Genomic DNA, 12341 nt, shown 5'->3' with positions numbered 1-12341 from the left:
TGGTTAAAAAGATTGAAACAAAAGAAAACCAAACAAACATTTCGAGTGATTTGGCTCAAGTGTTAGAAGAGTTCCAATTGGTATTTAAGGAACCTAAGGAATTGCCACCACCAAGGTCCCAAGATCATCATATTGTGTTAGATGAGAATTCCAAACCGATGAATGTTCGACCATATCGTTATGTGGTTACTAAAAAAGAGGCAATGGAAGAGATGGTAAAAGAAATGCTTGAGAGTGGAATTATCAGGCCAAGCTCCAGTTCATTTTCTTCTCCAGTGTTATTAGTCAAAAAGAAAGATAATACATGGAGATTTTGCATCGATTACTGAGCACTCAACAATATCACGGTTAAGGATAAGCATCCCATACCGGTTATTGAAGAATTGCTTGATGAATTGCATGGAGCAAAACATTTTTCCAAGTTAGACTTAAGGGTCGGGTATTATCAAATCAAAATGTCCGAAAATGACATCTACAAAACCGCTTTTCAAACTCATGACGGACAATATGAATTCCTTGTTATGCCTTTTGGTCTTACAAATGCTCATGCGACATTCCAAAGAACAATGAATGATATCTTCAGACCATTCCTAAGAAAGTTCATTTTGGTATTTTTTAATGATATCCTCATCTACAACAAAAGTTGGGAGGAACATCTACTTCACGTAAAAGAAGCATTAAGGATCCTTAAAGAGAACACTCTATACGTTAAGATGTCAAAATGCGAGTTTGGGTTACCTCAAGTTATGTATCTTGGGCATATTGTTTCAAAGGATGGGGTGATGCCAGATCCGTATAAAATAAAGAATATGATGGAATGGCCTATACCTAAGACAATTAAAATGTTGAGAGGTTTTCTCGGGTTAACAGAGTATTATAGAAGGTTAATCAAGGGTTATGGAACTATTGTCGTGCCTCTGACACAATTGTTGAAAAAGAATGTGTTTGAATGGAAAGAAAAAGCCAGCAAAACATTCATATTACTTAAAGAAGCCATGTCTAGTGCTCCAGTTTTGTCATTACCAGATTTTTCAAAAGAGTTCGTAATAGAAACTGACGCAAGTGACTATGGAATTGGGGCAGTCCTCCTGCAGAATGAACACCCTATTGCATTTATGAGTAAAGTCATACCAAAGAAAGTGAACACCATGAGTGCCTATGACAAGGAAATGCTAGCTATTGTATTGGCAATTGAGAAATGGAGGTCATACATTCTTGGTAGAAGATTCAAAGTCAGAACTGACCATCACAGTCTTAAATACCTGATAGAACAAAGAATAACTACAGTTAGTCAACAGAGATGGATTGTAAAACTACAAAACTACGACTTTGAGATTGAATATAAAAAAGGATCGTGCAACAAGGTCGCCGATGCACTATCACACATGGGGGATAATAATCCAGATGAAGATAAATATGGCTTTGAGGACAAAGGATAGACGGAGCATGGTGGACTGATGCGACCCGCAGAGAACTCATGTTAAATGGAGTTAGCCGGGTGTCTCAGTGGCGCTGCCACGCCAGCACAGCAACCGCAGAAGGCCGCAATTGCCAGCGTGGACTTCGGTGACTTGTACAAATTCAGTTGAGTTGTTACTTCAGTGGAAGTCAGCCACCTCAGCATGACCGGATGCAATGAACAAGAGCTTGGGCGCACTCTGCATGTGGGCAGATTCAATGCACCTGCGCCAGGTCAGCATGACTAGATTCAGCGCATGGGTGCCTTGTGCGCCAATTCAGGATTGTCCAGGTTCAGTGAAAGGGAGCTGGGATCAGTTGGGACCACTTAGGCAGTTAAAAACTGCTGTGGTATTTGGTTTCTGGTTTCCGGTTTGTAGGAGCCTATAAATAAGGGCGTGTAATACATTCTGTATACTTTTGACATTTGAATTGAAAGTGACTTTGGTCTTGGAGAGAATCCTTCTCTTTGGTGCTTATTGGCATTCGGTTCCCTGTGAAGGGAAATTTGGGAATTAAACGCCCTGCATCTTTCCTTGGGCCAGACTGAGCAAGCTTAAGGCTTATTCAGCTGGATCGATTGTGATCGAGTGCTTCAAGCCTAGATCGCAATCTATCGCACGTCCGGCGGTCTTGCGGACTACTTGCTTCCTAAAGCTGCAGTGAAGACGTTAAGAGACGAGCTCTCAACCGGTTACACAGTGAGCACTTGACTTCTCACCCTTTTAGTTTGATTTGATCGGCCTGTGCACATCAACTTGCTATTTTGCTTGTGCCGACTCTGTTGGATGTCTACGAGCGACTGCCGCACGCAATCAGAGATCTTCTACCACAACAGGAGACCTTTTTGAACTTCCTTTAGGCGAATGGAGGCTTTTCGGTTGAAGAACACCACGCCGGACGCAGTGAAGGTTGATCGCCTTCAGCATTGCGCCACTGTCATGAAGACTCCACAGGACCAGGATCGATGCCTCCACCTGCACGCGCCACAACCATTGCCTCGGCACGTGCCACACCTCCTCTATTTTGTGTGCGACTGTTGAGCACTTGCTCCTGTCGTGCTCCTCTTCCTGCACGCCTCTGCTACTGTCGCGCTAACCTCCCCGAGCATACGTAGCTCTGTCGCACACGCCCTCGCCACGCACATGCCATCAGCACGCGCACTCCTGCAACACACACCCACTCCTGCACACGCACACGTTCATCGCACGCCTGTCTGCCCAGTCGTGCATGCCTCTGCGCGCACAGCAACTGCCGCGCACGCTACCTGCACATGCACAACAACTGCCGCACATAGCAGCCTGCCGCGCTTAGCACTCCGCCACGCGAAGTGACTTCCATGCGCATTGCCTCCTGTCACACTGTCATCTGCAGTGCGCACTAGTGCAACATCCGCAGCATGCACCAGACTTGAGCGAAGAACCTCCCTGCACCTTGAAGTGCAAAACAGTGAACTGTCTTGCGTGACAGTGAGACTGAATTGGCTGAATGCAGCCCGACCGATTGTGGCCTGAATCTTGAGCTAAGATTTGAGATAGCTCTCAAGTGTATTTTAGAGATAATTTTGCTAAGCCTTGTAAGCTAGCATTGAGCTAGACAAAGCCTCTGATTCGCCTTGTAACAACTTAGAGTGTTAGTGAAAAAAAACACAACTCAAGCACACAGTCACAAGTGGCGCCGAGTACAAGGTCAAAAGAGAGAGAGGAGCTAAAAAGAATTGCTCAACACCTCCAAACTTCTGCACACAGAGACTATAGAGACCTTGAGCAAGGTCCTTACCTTCCAAAAATTACGGTCCCACCACTGTGTACAGTGGGCCACTGACTCTTGTACACAGTTAAGAATAAGAGACATTGGGATGACTCCCAACGGCTCTAATTAGAGCTGTTGGGAACCAACCCAACAACTCTTATGAGTTGCTAAGCTTATAAATAAGGGCTGGAAGCTCATTGTAAAGGTATGTATTACTGTAAGGAGTTTTGTCTCCTTAAGCTTATAAACATTGTGCATTTATTGCACTTCTTTCGTGGTGTAAAGCTTATAAACACTGTGCATTTATTTTGTGTCTTGAGTATTTGAAGTATCAAGTTATTTGAAAACTTGATTGTTTGCACGGATTCTTCATAGTTTGATGGCTTGTTCAGGTTTGGACAAAATGAACAAAAAGGATGGAACATAACATTGGTTTTCTTCATTCTGTAACAACTGTTTCAAGTTCAACGTTTGTTTGGATCGTACTCAGATGCTATGTTCTAAATGTATGTTGTTTGATGACGATGTGTGGATAACTTGGACAGTCATTGAACTCAGAATCCTTCACGCCTGTCGCCAAAACCCTCCAGGCTTTCCGACGGGGTCCGACGCACCCCCAAGTAGAAGGGAGTTGCAGAGACGACGCTGACGGGTTCAGCGGAGTCGGGGGGGGGAGAGCGTACAGTGCGGCCGAAAACCAAATGTTGATGCCGGAAAATAGAGCCGAAGTGGAGTCCGGAGGGGGATGGACTACGTGAGAGGGAAGCTGCAAGGGGGTCGGCGCAGGTGGTCCGGCAAACCGAGGAAGAAAGGGAGCGAGAGAGAGAGGTAGATCGCAAGGGGAGAGCGAGGTGGAGCCTGAGGCAAAGGGGGTTTCAGCGAGTCGAGGGAGCAGAGGCGTGAGACGCAGGGGAGGTTGGCCGGTGAGGGGGAATGGGGTCTGGCGATGGTCGTCGGAGGGGAACGGGGTCGGAAAGGGGGTTGAGATAGTGGGTTTGAGTTAGAATGGTCGCCGGAGAGGGAACGAGGTCGAAAAGGGGGATTGGAGGTTCAGAGAGTGGGTTTGAGAGAGAATGGGGTTGAGAGAGAATGGTTGTCGGAGAGAGAACAAGGTCGGAAAGGGGGAATGGAGGTTTAGAGAGAGAGAGAGAGAGAGAGAGAGAGAGAGTCGGGCGTGCCAGATGGTTTGGCGCTCCCGTCGAGAATTTTTTGTTCCTTTCGTTCTTGTTATTTTTGTAACAGGGGGAGGGTGCAACAAAAATAACATACTTATAAGAACGTGGCAGACGCGCGGAACGTCGTCCGCCGCATCCAACGTTTGTTGAAAATCACTGTTCTTAGCGTAATTTTTGTCCAAATCACGCTGAGAACGACACATCAAACGTACCCTCAGGACAAGTTTGATGGCTTGCCTCGCTTTTCGCATGGGACGAAAAAGACTAGTATTCTAACAAACATTGTGCACGGCAGATGCATGGAATGTCGTTCGCCGCATCCAAAAAAGGGCATCATTTTCGTTCCACCCCCTGTTACGAAAATAAAGAAATGAGGGGAAAAAATTCTCTCTCTCTCTCTCTCTCTCTCTCTCTCTCTCTGTGTAGCGGCGACGAGGCCAGCGGAGGGGCGAAGGCGAGGTTGGCGGCGAGCTCTTTCTCTCCCCCTTTTCTTCTTACATCAACATGTATGAGAGGGACGGAGAGGAGGGCAGGAGAATTATTTTTTCGGGCAGTGCAGGAGTGTCAATGGTCGGAGGACAAACCCTAGTGGTCGTGTCTGCGGGAGACACTGTGAAGATCTTCGACACCGCCATCAATTCGGGGGATCCTTGCACTCTTTAGTACTCTCCCTCCCCAGGCTTCCCCGTCAACTCCGTAAGATGAAATCACACCAATACTCTCTCTGTAAATTTCAGATTCTAGGGTTTCTGCATTTGATAATAAGGCAACATGTCATGATCGAGCCGTGTCTGAGTTTTATGTATGAGCAATTGTTGATTGATCTTTGTGTTTTTCTTTTTGGCTTCTTTGTTCAATTATGTTGATCAGTGCTTGTTGGTCAGAAGTGATTAAGGTTTCATCGACATTGCAATGCGTGTGAAAATTGAAGTCAATTTGCGAAAGGGTTCACTGTTGTTGTGTTGTGGTTTGCGTTTTTGTTTTTTTGTTTTTTGCAATTGGAGTTTGATAATGTGGTTTGCGCGAGAAAAGGAGAGTGAGTGGAGGAAATGATGCTGTCGATGAATGGTTGATTGGAGATATTAATGTGGTTGATCAAGTGCAGATTAGTAATTTGTAAATGATTTTTGTTTTTTGGATTGGTGTGTGTTAATTGAGATTTTGTGAACAAATGTTTGGGTGTTTTTGTGCCAAAATATTGGCGTCGAGATGGACAATCATAATGCCTTTTGATGTTGGAAGAAAGGAAAGAAGGTTGCACCTAATTGTTTGATGGAATGGAGTTTCACAGTGCTGATTGTATGTATCCGACCCATTATCCATGAATGTCCAAGTTGTCCGCACATCGTCATCAAACAACGAACATTTGTAACACAGCATCCGAGTACTGTCCAAACAAACGTTAGACTTGGTACAATTGTTACAGTCCAGTCTTTTTTGTTCATTTCTTGCAATCCTGGATAAACCATCAAACTGCAATGAGATATAGCGGAAATATAAAAAGTGCTTACAAGCACTTACAACAATGATAAAAGAGACAATATCACAAATCCACTAAGGGACAATACAAGCAAAGCCTTTAAGAAGGCAACAATATAAAAAGCCTCTTATTGAAAAGAGAGAGAGCTCTCAAGAATGAAAATATACAAGGGGTTCACCCCTATTTATACAAGAGGGAGAGGAGAGAAAGGAAGGCCTCAAAAGGAGAGCCCAAAAGGGGGCTCCCATGGAGTCGTTGGGAGCTTCCAACGGTCACATTTGTGACCGTTGGGGGCTCCAACGACTCTATGGTTGGAGCCCCTTTTGGTCTCTAAAAATTACAGAAAAGAATTATAAAAAAGAAAAATACATTTTAGCAAAACTCGAAAATAGTTGTTTTCTAAAACAACTATGTGAAATTACAAAAATACCCCTATCGTGTATTGATGTAATATATATATATATATATATATATATATATATATATATATATATATATATATATATATATATGAAGTACATTTTAACACAAACATGCCCTCACTATCTCAGCACGAATTTCATCCTTAGATGATGTGGTGATTAGCCATCTTAGTACTTTGGGTCTGATAGATATGACAACACCAATGAATATTACATGCGTGCAAATGTATCATATTTCTGGGCAAAAAAGATGAATAATTTATTTTTGGTGACAGCAACACCTCTCGCCCTTAATGAGACATCCAAACCATAGTGGTCCAAAAAAGAAAAAAACTGTCTCTTCACCAAGTTGGGAAATGGGACCATGTTTTTTTTGTCACTAATAGTTTTGAGTGCTTTATCATGGTTCCATTTTTGTTTTACAATACCCAAAAAATCCAACCATCTCTTTACCAAGTTGGTGAATGGGATCATACTTTTGTTGTCACTAATTGTTTTGAGTGCTGCATCATTTTTCCACTTTTGGTTTACAGAGTACAAAGTCTTCTCATGGTGAGTCTAAAGGTTCTGGACTTCCATAACGCCCGTGCAGTGTCAGGCTACTGAAACCTGCCAAATTTGAAGTTATGCTATAAGTGTGTCATGCTAATTTCTATGTATTATGTCATGCTTTCATGATTCATATCTACTGTTTTTCCATGTCAAATTTTGAAAAGAGTTCAAGTTTCTATCTGGTCCTCTACATGAGAATCTTCTTAACGTCATTTGGTACACAAACTAGTTCTTGGTGGATACATGTGTTAATGTGCGTGCGTGTGTGTGTGTGTGTGTGTGTGTGTGTGTGTGTGAGAGAGAGAGAGAGAGAGAGAGAGAGAGAGAGAGAGAGAGAGAGAGAGAGAGTCATCAACATATGGAGGTTGCACACACATTGACAATGTCATGAAACGAACACTTGTTTGCAAAAAGCATTCTGTTACGCAGCTTTTACCTTATCTTCTTTCTTGTGCTTTTCAACCTGAGTTTGATTATATTGCTAAAATTTTCTGTAAATTTCTGCAGAATGTGAAGAAGTTCTCCCTGTTTGGTCCTAATCCGCCATCCTCGAGCCCAGCAGAAAAGGGTAATAGCCCTTGAGTTTTGTTTGTTGATTGTCCTTTTGAAAGGACAACAAATTTTGGCATATGCCGAAGTTTAAAGGTGTCTTATTGTAGTGTCACTTGACATCATGCTTTTTACTTCTGTTCACCAAGTAACTATGCTCTTCTGAATAAATTGGAATGTTCAATATACTAATTGAAATAGCATAAAAAATGTTATAAATCCTAAATATCCCGTTCCAAGGAAGACAAGAAATGTGTAATATTTGCCCATGCCTGCATCCAGCTAGAATATTCCTTGCACACAACTACACAAGCTGTTTAGCTGGCGATGATTTTTTTTCCTCCAAGCAGCCCCGGAAATTATAGCAAGCATCAAAGACAATCTCAGGTTGATTTCGTAGGACATGGACTAGGCATTTAAACTTATTTTAGGTATAACTAGAAATCTAAAATACATACATTACAGGTTGTGCTACTCCGTTTATGTTATCTAGGCTTCAACTCCCTAAATTAAAACAGAAAATGGAAAAAATAGATTTTCTTGCTCTAACATTAATTGGTGCTCCCAAGATTAATTGACACTTCATTCATATATGGAAATTTGATGGAAAGGGGATCTTATGGGATTACAGGAAAACAAAACAATTGGATGAAATGAAATAGAAACCAAAAGGAAATTTGATGTGAATTACTATAGAAATGTTTTCCTTAGTTCACCAGGTGATACACAAATTCCACAATAGGTTCTGTTATTGTTTTTGTAGAAAAATCGTATTTTATGGTAATTCAGGTGTTTGGATTTTTTGTTGCTATGAATTTGTCTGCATACTGGCTTGTTTTGCTGATGTTTCTCTCAAGATTTTCTGACCGTGCAATATTGGAATTATCACATTCTTGTGCAGACAAAAGTCTCCCATGAGAACATTTGGACTTGCACAGATGTAAATGTGTAGGAAATATGATTTAGTGGTCCATGTTGAACCTTGATCCTTATCCCAACAGGAGGATCCTTGTTTGGGATTTGTATGCATGGGTGTAATCAATTTTTAATTATTGGTGGATCAGTTTCTTGATTCGGCCTAAATAAAAGTGTGATTTGGCTGGAGAGGAGTTGGTAGAATACTAGTTTTTGGATTCCAACTATTGGTTGTTCACTCTCTTATTAAATGCTACTTGCTATTTTGTTGTCCAGACTCCAAACCAATGTTGTCAGTATAGTTATGGATCGGCCTGAATCCACCGATTTGTATCATATCGGTAGAAAATAGATATGAAACTGACCTGAACTGGCTTATTTTTAAATAAATCAAAAAATGGTCAAAATAGTTTTTTAGTGTTTCTTTAATATTTTTATATTATTTTAATATTTTTGTGAAGTGTTTTTGTGGTTGAAAGTTGGCCATTTAGTCTGATTCAGCCCCGATTCGGTATCGCCGGATTCCCTAAATCTATTTGAAAATTGATTCAGGGTCAGATGATTCTTACAATATTGGTCCAAACAGCCCATCCTATTTGAAGGGATTAAAATGAAAATACTTTTTTTTTCTTTCAACTTCTACAGCCACAAAAAAGATCATTTCCAATGGCTATTTAGCCTCTCTTTGGAGCCCTGAATCAAAGGTGTGTTGTGGTTCCCCCATTGCTCTAATTCTCTCTGCTGTTTTGTAAACAGTGGTGTTTGCCAAAACACTGCATTGGGAATGAAGTTGGCAACACCAACACAGTATTTCAACACCATTCACAAGAGGACATTTTTGGCAACTCCATCCAACACATTTTTGGTAAAACCACATTTTGGCAACTCAGCAAAATGGTGTTTCCATCTCAATTCAGGAGGCTTTGTGTCAGTGAGTTCACTCTGCTCACAATGATATAGCATTCATAAGCATAAATGAAACCAAGTTTTAAATGTCTGGATGCAAATATGTTTAAAACTGTCCCCTGTGGCCCTTCCCTTCCCCACCATTGATGTCCTCCACCATCTCGGTGGGGCTTCATCTACTCTGACTTGCTACTACAGATCTGAGTCTATCAATGCCTACTAAAAGGGAGTAAAACTCAGGCTGTCAACGAGTCTAGTTTGTATCGGTTACCTGAACCCAACCTGAGCAATATTCTGACTGGGTTTGGGTCATGATTTTTACTGGAAACCGCACCTGACCCGGTTTTTTGTCAGCTATTCTACTGGGCCAGAGTATTATATATATTTTTAATAAAAATAGTTTTCTAAAATTATGCAGGTTTGTGATTCTATTTTCATGACCTGACAAAACCTGAACCCAAACCTGGTTATTAGTTATATGGTCTGGTCTGGGTCAACTCTGACCTGACCTGACCTGTTGACAGTCCTAAGTAACGCAGATGGCTCATCAATTTAGTGCTGAACTTATGATCGTAGAGGACTTTTTTTGTCAGACGTGATAAACGGGGATATTGGCAAAGAGATAATAATTTGGAGAACAAGAAGAAAATAAAATTCAAGATGTACCAAGCTATTCATAGTATGCCATCTTTTGCTGATGAATCTCGGCACCCTTTCTCGAGAAGATATCACTACTATGCAGATATTTATAAAAGCTGAATTTACATGCAAATTATCAAGGAATATATGCCGTAAAGTTTGATAATGATGCAGGTTTTCCTATTCGTGGTTTTAGTTCCTAAAAAGTTTCAATTCTCAGTAACATATTGCTTGCATGCTCACAATGGCCCCGCCTTCCTGGCCAAGGCTGACTGATTTGTCACCTGATATGGGACGACCATGGTTTGAAACTCACGGGGTTGTTTCTTACCGCAAGGTTTCTTTTTTCTTTTTTGATATTTACTCGAAGAAACTGCCCCTAAGATCAGAGACCTAGTACCCCTTGCCCCCAGGGAGTCTCCATGCTTCGGCTTGCGCAAGGGGTGAGAGCCATAGAATTTGAACCTAGACTGCCTGTCTAGCCGCCTAGGCTCCCATCCCACTACGCACCGCAAGGTTGCCTCAAGGGTTTTACCAAACAGAGGCCCTCTCAACGTGGAGTTGGTGGTGAGGGATTTTCCCCTTGGCATAAAAGGAAAACCAAGCATTTTGAGAAGTTTACTTATTGTGCATCAATTTACCAAGGATAACGATGCCACATTAAAAACGACTTTCACTTTATCCAAGATCGTGTGGCTAAACTTTCAAGTTCATTGACTATCTCCCATAGATAAGATACACTTATGTTGATGAAGGCCTTTCATAAGCTTAATTTCTATTAAAAGTGCATGCTCAACGTGGTCCATACCCCCATTGAGTTCATGAGGCAGAATGAATTCTAGCCAACTTTGACATACGATGCTTTTGAATCAGATCTCGATCCTAACCTTCCAACCAAATGCAGCTGTGTGGTTAGGATTGGTCCACATTCTCACCTATTTGTACATATGATTGTAGCCTTTCAAATGCATGCAGTTAGACGGCTAGGATCGGCATATGCCATCATGTCATTGGATACGATCCTCTTACGTCACTTCTAAGCTTTTCACTTTAATTTCAGAATGCAACTTTCTAGTTTTAAGTATTGTTCTGTACCTTGTTCTCTTTGTTGATGAAGACTTCTAATCTTATTACGAAATTCATGGAAGTAGATGCACCAAAGAAACCTGGACCATGGTGGTTGTCAATTTCTAATCAAACCTTCTCCTAACTCTTAAGTATGATACATTACTACAAAGTAACTAGATGCACCACATTTATGAAGAGAACATCAAGCCTTTTCAATTAATTGGATCGCAAAATTTGTCGAACACTTCTACTGATTTCTAAGCCATATGAAATTTTTGATCGAGGCTCACGGCACATTGGCATTAGAACGACCATTAAAGAGCCCACAAGGGCTCCACACACATGGCTAGTTGTGTTGGTGGCTTAATGCAATGAGGGTGAAGGATGTTGACAACTTGATATCCAGTGCATGTCTCTTGCCACAAAGCCAAAAAAGCAGGCTCTTTGTTGGGCAAGGGGGATGGCTAAGGAGTTCTAACAGCTTGAGGGTTGGCCATACGGCAGGTCATCATTCTCTCTCCAGTCACACCACTTGAACAGGCGCTTCCCTTGTGATATATATATATATATATATATATATATATATATATATATATATATATATATGTGTGTGTGTGTGTGTGTGTGTGTGTGTGTGGAAGGTGATCTATACGTGGAATTGACAGTAATCACCTGTAAGAGGTGGTAGTTAACAATTCCTGTTTTGAGTGCAAATACAACTGAGAGGGTGCCTCACCTCCTTTCTCATTTCCAAAGAACTTTCTCAATGTCATTCTCCCAAGCAATCAATGCAGTTATAGTTATACCTGATGGGACCCTCTCAAACGATGATCGAATGAGGATGGATCAAGGAGGAGCACATTGTGACGCTCTTAATCTCTGAGGATGGGACTAGTCACAACCTCTGCAGGTAATGAAATCTCTCGCCTTGTATTTCCTCTCTAGATCTCGATTTGCATATCATTGTTCTCCTCTAGAGATCGAGAGACCCATTTATCGACCGCTGGAATCGTTTCCCTTTCTTGGTGAAACACCCCCTTGATTCTCTCATTAACTGATTATCGTGCATGATAATTATTACTTAAATTAAATGTATTAGATTTAATTTTTATATTTAATATTATGTGTTTGACAGTTTTCATGTATTGTGCATGAGAGGTGGGCCAACATCTCATGCACACAGATAGGATTCCAGTTCGTTGAGATGGCCCCCTCTCAACGGTCTTGGATCCCTTCATCAATGAGGATTTAATCATTTCCTTAATCAAGGATCATTTTCTTTCTTATTGTCACATCCTTACATCTCCTACTTGGCCATAAGTCATTTAGGGGCCTACTCTAACTCTAATAGGTTTTTGCATTTGTGCATTCACCACTTCGTATTCTATTCACGCATATTGCGGACTTTAGTACGAGCATTATGAG

General features: G+C 41.5%; 1 long non-coding RNA gene across 1 annotated transcript in view; it reads left to right on the top strand.

The window, feature by feature from the left end:
- LOC149814539 (uncharacterized) overlaps positions 1–7611 on the top strand; it is a 34812-nt gene extending 27201 nt beyond the window's left edge. Inside the window, exon 2 of the long non-coding RNA XR_016427923.1 lies at positions 7347–7611. This is a non-coding gene — a long non-coding RNA (uncharacterized LOC149814539). The remainder of the gene's footprint in view (positions 1–7346) is intronic.
- The last annotated feature ends 4730 nt before the right edge of the window (positions 7612–12341 follow it).

Source organism: Nuphar pumila, chromosome 15 (genome assembly GCF_984573655.1).
Source record: "Nuphar pumila chromosome 15, dmNupPumi1.hap1.1, whole genome shotgun sequence".
NCBI classification, from domain to species: Eukaryota; Viridiplantae; Streptophyta; class Magnoliopsida; order Nymphaeales; family Nymphaeaceae; genus Nuphar; species Nuphar pumila.
Note: the sequence above shows the minus strand (reverse complement) of the source record. Positions and strands in the feature narration are given on the sequence as shown.